The sequence below is a fragment of the Colius striatus genome, chromosome 14 (assembly GCF_028858725.1).
Source record: "Colius striatus isolate bColStr4 chromosome 14, bColStr4.1.hap1, whole genome shotgun sequence".
Taxonomy (NCBI): domain Eukaryota; kingdom Metazoa; phylum Chordata; class Aves; order Coliiformes; family Coliidae; genus Colius; species Colius striatus.
This window is the reverse complement of record NC_084772.1, coordinates 185088-193142: the sequence shown is the minus strand read 5'-3', so window position 1 is coordinate 193142 and position 8055 is coordinate 185088.

The window sequence follows — 8055 nt, the reverse complement described above, 5'->3', positions numbered from 1 at the left end:
AACAGAAAAGCGTGTGGTATTGAAGATAGCTCCCACAGGAAAGCAGCTGCAAATGTGACACCGTGCTGGCTGCTAGACTGCATGGGGACCTACTTACTACTGTAGCTGGGATCTATCTTCCTGCTTTCTTGAAGCTCCCATACTCAGCGGTATACCTTAACCGACAAATGTATTCTTTCAATGGGAGCTGAACAGAAAAAGTGTGCTATTGAAGATAGCTCCCACAGGAAAGCAGCTGCAAATGTGACACCGTGCTGGCTGCTAGACTGCATGGGGACCTACTTACTAATGTAGCTGGGATCTATCTTCCTGCTTTCTTGTAGCTCCCATACTCAGTTGTATACCTTAAGAGACAAAATATAGTTTCTTCAATGGGAGCTGAACAGAAAAAGTGTGGTATTGAAGATAGCTCCCACAGGAAAGCAGCTGCAAATGTGACACCGTGCTGGCTGCTAGACTGCATGGGGACCTACTTACTACTGTAGCTGGGGTCTGCCTTCCTGCTTTCTTGTAGCTCCCATACTCAGTGGTATACCGTAACTGACAAAATGTATTTTTTTCAATGGGAGCTGAGAAGAAAAAGTGTGGTATTGAAGATAGCTCCCACAGGAAAGCAGCTGCAAATGTGACACCGTGCTGGCTGCTAGACTGCATGGGGACCTACTTACTAATGTAGCTGGGATCTGCCTTCCTGCTTTCTTGTAGCTCCCATACTCAGCGGTATACCTTAACTGACAAATATATTCTTTCAATGGGAGCTGAGGAGAAAAACTGTGGTATTGAAGATAGGCCCACAGGAAAGCAGCTGCAAATGTGACACCGTGCTGGCTGATAGACTGCATGGGGACCTACTTACTACTGTAGCTGGGGTCTGCCTTCCTGCTTTCTTGTAGCTCCCGTACTCAGTGGTATACCTTAAGAGACAAATGTATTTTTTTCAATGGGAGCTGAACAGAAAAAGTGTGGTATTGAAGATAGCTCCCACAGGAAAGCAGCTGCAAATGTGACACCGTGCTGGCTCATAGACTGTATGGGGACCTACTTACTACTGTAGCTGGGGTCTGCCTTCCTGCTTTCTTGTAGCTCCCGTACTCAGTGGTATACCTTAACTGACAAAATGTAGTTTTTTCAATGGGAGCTGAACAGAAAAAGTGTGGTATTGAAGATAGCTCCCACAGGAAAGCAGCTGCAAATGTGACACCGTGCTGGCTGCTAAACTGCATGGTGGCCTACTTAATACTGTAGCTGGGGTCTGCCTTCCTGCTTTCTTGTAGCTCCCATACTCAGTGGTATACCTTAACTGACAAATGTATTCTTTCAATGGGAGCTGAACAGAAAAAGTGTGCTATTGAAGATAGCTCCCACAGGAAAGCAGCTGCAAAAGTGACACCGTGCTGGCTGCTAGACTGCACGGGGACCTACTTACTACTGTAGCTGGGGTCTGCCTTCCTGCTTTCTTGTAGCTCCCATACTCAGCGGTATACCTTAACTGACAAATGTATTCTTTCAATGGGAGCTGAGGAGAAAAACTGTGGTATTCAGGATAGCTCCCACAGGAAAGCAGCTGCAAATGTGACACCGTGCTGGCTCATAGACTGCATGGGGACCTACTTACTACTGTAGCTGGGGTCTGCCTTCCTGCTTTCTTTTAGCTCCCATACTCAATTGTATACCTTAAGAGACAAAATGTAGTTTTTTCAATGAGAGCTGAACAGAAAAATTGTGGTATTGAAGATAGCTCCCACAGGAAAGCAGCTGCAAATGTGACACCGTGCTGGCTGCTAGACTGCATGGGGACCTACTTACTAATGTAGCTGGGATCTATCTTCCTGCTTTCTTGTAGCTCCCATACTCAGTTGTATACCTTAAGAGACAAAATGTAGTTTTTTCAATGGGAGCTGACAAGAAAAAGTGTGGTATTGAAGATAGCTCCCACAGGAAAGCGGCTGCAAATGTGACACCGTGCTGGCTGCTAGACTGCATGGGGACCTACTTACTACTGTAGCTGGGGTCTGCCTTCCTGCTTTCTTGTAGCTCCCATACTCAGTGGTATACCTTAACTGACAAATGTATTCTTTCAATGGGAGCTGAACAGAAAAAGTGTGGTATTGAAGATAGCTCCCACAGGAAAGCAGCTGCAAATGTGACACCGTGCTGGCTGCTAGACTGCATGGGGACCTACTTACTACTGTAGCTGGGGTCTGCCTTCCTGCTTTCTTGTAGCTCCCATACTCAGTGGTATACCTTAAGAGACAAAATGTAGTATTTTCAATGGGAGCTGAGAAGAAAAAGTGTGGTATTGAAGATAGCTCCCACAGGAAAGCAGCTGCAAATGTGACACCGTGCTGGCTGCTAGACTGCATGGGGACCTACTTACTACTATAGCTGGGGTCTGCCTTCCTGCTTTCTTGTAGCTCCCATACTCAGTGGTATACCTTAACTGACAAATGTATTCTTTCAATGGGAGCTGAACAGAAAAAGTGTGCTATTGAAGATAGCTCCCACAGGAAAGCAGCTGCAAAAGTGACACCGTGCTGGCTGCTAGACTGCACGGGGACCTACTTACTACTGTAGCTGGGGTCTGTCTTCCTGCTTTCTTGTAGCTCCCATACTCAGCGGTATACCTTAACTGACAAATGTATTCTTTCAATGGGAGCTGAGGAGAAAAACTGTGGTATTCAGGATAGCTCCCACAGGAAAGCAGCTGCAAATGTGACACCGTGCTGGCTGCTAGACTGCATGGGGACCTACTTACTAATGTAGCTGGGATCTATCTTCCTGCTTTCTTGTAGCTCCCATACTCAGTTGTATACCTTAAGAGACAAAATGTAGTTTTTTCAATGGGAGCTGAACAGAAAAAGTGTGGTATTGAAGATAGCTCCCACAGGAAAGCAGCTGCAAATGTGACACCGTGCTGGCTGCTAGACTGCATGGGGACCTACTTACTACTGTAGCTGGGGTCTGCCTTCCTGCTTTCTTGTAGCTCCCATACTCAGCGGTATACCTTAACTGACAAAATGTAGTTTTTTCAATGGGAGCTGACAAGAAAAAGTGTGGTATTGAAGATAGCTCCCACAGGAAAGCAGCTGCAAATGTGACACCGTGCTGGCTGATAGACTGCATGGGGACCTACTTACTAATGTAGCTGGGATCTATCTTCCTGCTTTCTTGTAGCTCCCATACTCAGTTGTATACCTTAAGAGACAAAATGTAGTTTTTTCAATGGGAGCTGAACAGAAAAAGTGTGGTATTGAAGATAGCTCCCACAGGAAAGCAGCTGCAAATGTGACACCGTGCTGGCTGCTAGACTGCATGGGGACCTACTTACTACTGTAGCTGGGGTCTGCCTTCCTGCTTTCTTGTAGCTCCCGTACTCAGTGGTATACCTTAAGAGACAAATGTATTTTTTCAATGGGAGCTGAACAGAAAAAGTGTGGTATTGAAGATAGCTCCCACAGGAAAGCAGCTGCAAATGTGACACCGTGCTGGCTGATAGACTGCATGGGGACCTACTTACTACTGTAGCTGGGGTCTGCCTTCCTGCTTTCTTGTAGCTCCCATACTCAGTGGTATACCATAACTGACAAATGTATTCTTTCAATGGGAGCTGAGGAGAAAAACTGTGGTATTGAAGATAGCTCCCACAGGAAAGCAGCTGCAAATGTGACACCGTGCTGGCTGCTAGACTGCATGGGGACCTACTTACTACTGTAGCTGGGGTCTGCCTTCCTGCTTTCTTGTAGCTCCCATACTCAGCGGTATACCTTAACTGACAAATATATTCTTTCAATGGGAGCTGAGGAGAAAAACTGTGGTATTGAATATAGGCCCACAGGAAAGCAGCTGCAAATGTGACACCGTGCTGGCTGATAGACTGCATGCGGACCTACTTACTACTGTAGCTGGGGTCTGCCTTCCTGCTTTCTTGTAGCTCCCATACTCAGCGGTATACCTTAACTGACAAAATGTAGTTTTTTCAATGGGAGCTGAGAAGAAAAAGTGTGCTATTGAAGATAGCTCCCACAGGAAAGCAGCTGCAAATGTGACACCGTGCTGGCTCATAGACTGCATGGGGACCTACTTACTACTGTAGCTGGGGTCTGCCTTCCTGCTTTCTTGTAGCTCCCGTACTCAGTGGTATACCTTAAGAGACAAATGTATTTTTTCAATGGGAGCTGAACAGAAAAAGTGTGGTATTGAAGATAGCTCCCACAGGAAAGCAGCTGCAAATGTGACACCGTGTTGGCTCATAGACTGCATGGGGACCTACTTACTACTGTAGCTGGTGTCTGCCTTCCTGCTTTCTTGTAGCTCCCGTACTCAGTGGTATACCTTAACTGACAAAATGTAGTTTTTTCAAAGGGAGCTGAGAAGAAAAAGTGTGGTATTGAAGATAGCTCCCACAGGAAAGCAGCTGCAAATGTGACACCGTGCTGGCTGCTAGACTGCATGGGGACCTACTTACTACTGTAGCTGGGATCTATCTTCCTGCTTTCTTGTAGCTCCCATACTCAGTTGTATACCTTAAGAGACAAAATGTAGTTTTTTCAATGGGAGCTGAACAGAAAAAGTGTGGTATTGAAGATAGCTCCCACAGGAAAGCAGCTGCAAATGTGACACCGTGCTGGCTGCTAGACTGCATGGGGACCTACTTACTACGGTAGCTGGGATCTGCCTTCCTGCTTTCTTGTAGCTCCCATACTCAGCGGTATACCTTAAGAGACAAAATGTAGTTTTTTCAATGAGAGCTGAACAGAAAAAGTGTGGTATTGAAGATAGCTCCCACAGGAAAGCAGCTGCAAATGTGACACCGTGCTGGCTGCTAGACTGCATGGGGACCTACTTACTAATGTAGCTGGGATCTATCTTCCTGCTTTCTTGTAGCTCCCATACTCAGTTGTATACCTTAAGAGACAAAATGTAGTTTTTTCAATGGGAGCTGAGAAGAAAAAGTGTGGTATTGAAGATAGCTCCCACAGGAAAGCAGCTGCAAATGTGACACCGTTCTGGCTGCTAGACTGCATGGGGACCTACTTACTACTGTAGCTGGGGTCTGCCTTCCTGCTTTCTTGTAGCTCCCATACTCAGCGGTATACCTTAACTGAAAAAATGTAGTTTTTTCAATGGGAGCTGAGAAGAAAAAGTGTGGTATTGAAGATAGCTCCCACAGGAAAGCAGCTGCAAATGTGACACCGTGCTGGCTGCTAGACTGCATGGGGACCTACTTACTACTGTAGCTGGGGTCTGCCTTCCTGCTTTCTTGTAGCTCCCATACTCAATGGTATACCATAACTGACAAATGTATTCTTTCAATGGGAGCTGAACAGAAAAAGTGTGGTATTGAAGATAGCTCCCACAGGAAAGCAGCTGCAAATGTGACACAGTGCTGGCTGATAGACTGCATGGGGTCCTACTTACTACTGTAGCTGGGGTCTGCCTTCCTGCTTTCTTGTAGCTCCCATACTCAGTGGTATACCTTAACTGACAAATGTATTCTTTCAATGGGAGCTGAACAGAAAAAGTGTGGTATTGAAGATAGCTCCCACAGGAAAGCAGCTGCAAATGTGACACCGTGCTGGCTGATAGACTGCATGGGGACCTACTTACTACTGTAGCTGGGATCTATCTTCCTGCTTTCTTGTAGCTCCCATACTCAGCGGTATACCTTAACTGACAAATGTATTCTTTCAATGGGAGCTGAGGAGAAAAACTGTGGTATTGAAGATAGCTCCCACAGGAAAGCAGCTGCAAATGTGACACCGTGCTGGCTGCTAGACTGCATGGGGACCTACTTACTAATGTAGCTGGGATCTATCGTCCTGCTTTCTTGTAGCTCCCATACTCAGTGGTATACCTTAAGAGACAAAATGTAGTTTTTTCAATGGGAGCTGAACAGAAAAAGTGTGGTATTGAAGATAGCTCCCACAGGAAAGCAGCTGCAAATGTGACACCGTGCTGGCTGCTAGACTGCATGGGGACCTACTTACTACTGTAGCTGGGATCTATCTTCCTGCTTTCTTGAAGCTCCCATACTCAGCGGTATACCTTAACCGACAAATGTATTCTTTAAATGGGAACTGAGGAGAAAAAGTGTGGTATTGAAGATAGCTCCCACAGGAAAGCAGCTGCAAATGTGACACCGTGCTGGCTGCTAGACTGCATGGGGACCTACTTACTACTGTATCTGGGGTCTTCCTTCCTGCTTTCTTGTAGCTCCCATACTCAGTGGTATACCTTAACCGACAAAGGTATTCTTTAAATGGGAACTGAGGAGAAAAAGTGTGGTATTGAAGATAGCTCCCACAGGAAAGCAGCTGCAAATGTGACACCGTGCTGGCTGCTAGACTGCATGGGGACCTATTTACTACTGTAGCTGGGATCTATCTTCCTGCTTTTTTGTAGCTCCCATACTCAGTTGTATACCTTAAGAGACAAAATGTAGTTTTTTCAATGGGAGCTGAACAGAAAAAGTGTGGTATTGAAGATAGCTCCCACAGGAAAGCAGCTGCAAATGTGACACAGTGCTGGCTGATAGACTGCATGGGGACCTACTTACTACTGTAGCTGGGGTCTGCCTTCCTGCTTTCTTGTAGCTCCCATACTCAGTGGTATACCTTAACTGACAAATGTATTCTTTCAATGGGAGCTGAACAGAAAAGCGTGTGGTATTGAAGATAGCTCCCACAGGAAAGCAGCTGCAAATGTGACACCGTGCTGGCTGCTAGACTGCATGGGGACCTACTTACTACTGTAGCTGGGATCTATCTTCCTGCTTTCTTGTAGCTCCCATACTCAGTGGTATACCTTAACTGACAAAATGTATTCTTTCAATGGGAGCTGAGGAGAAAAACTGTGGTATTGAAGATAGCTCCCACAGGAAAGCAGCTGCAAATGTGACACCGTGCTGGCTGCTAGACTGCATGGGGACCTACTTACTAATGTAGCTGGGATCTATCGTCCTGCTTTCTTGTAGCTCCCATACTCAGTGGTATACCTTAAGAGACAAAATGTAGTTTTTTCAATGGGAGCTGAACAGAAAAAGTGTGGTATTGAAGATAGCTCCCACAGGAAAGCAGCTGCAAATGTGACACCGTGCTGGCTGCTAGACTGCATGGGGACCTACTTACTACTGTAGCTGGGATCTATCTTCCTGCTTTCTTGAAGCTCCCATACTCAGCGGTATACCTTAACCGACAAATGTATTCTTTAAATGGGAACTGAGGAGAAAAAGTGTGGTATTGAAGATAGCTCCCACAGGAAAGCAGCTGCAAATGTGACACCGTGCTGGCTGCTAGACTGCATGGGGACCTACTTACTACTGTATCTGGGGTCTTCCTTCCTGCTTTCTTGTCGCTCCCATACTCAGTGGTATACCTTAACCGACAAAGGTATTCTTTAAATGGGAACTGAGGAGAAAAAGTGTGGTATTGAAGATAGCTCCCACAGGAAAGCAGCTGCAAATGTGACACCGTGCTGGCTGCTAGACTGCATGGGGACCTATTTACTACTGTAGCTGGGATCTATCTTCCTGCTTTTTTGTAGCTCCCATACTCAGTTGTATACCTTAAGAGACAAAATGTAGTTTTTTCAATGGGAGCTGAACAGAAAAAGTGTGGTATTGAAGATAGCTCCCACAGGAAAGCAGCTGCAAATGTGACACAGTGCTGGCTGATAGACTGCATGGGGACCTACTTACTACTGTAGCTGGGGTCTGCCTTCCTGCTTTCTTGTAGCTCCCATACTCAGCGGTATAACTTAACTGACAAATGTATTCTTTCAATGGGAGCTGAGGAGAAAAACTGTGGTATTGAAGATAGCTCCCAGAGGGAAGCAGCTGCAAATGTGACACCGTGCTGGCTGATAGACTGCATGGGGACCTACTTACTACTGTAGCTGGGATCTATCTTCCTGCTTTCTTGTAGCTCCCGTACTCAGTGGTATACCATAACTGACAAATGTATTCTTTCAATGGGAGCTGAACAGAAAAGCGTGTGGTATTGAAGATAGCTCCCACAGGAAAGCAGCTGCAAATGTGACACCGTGCTGGCTGCTAGA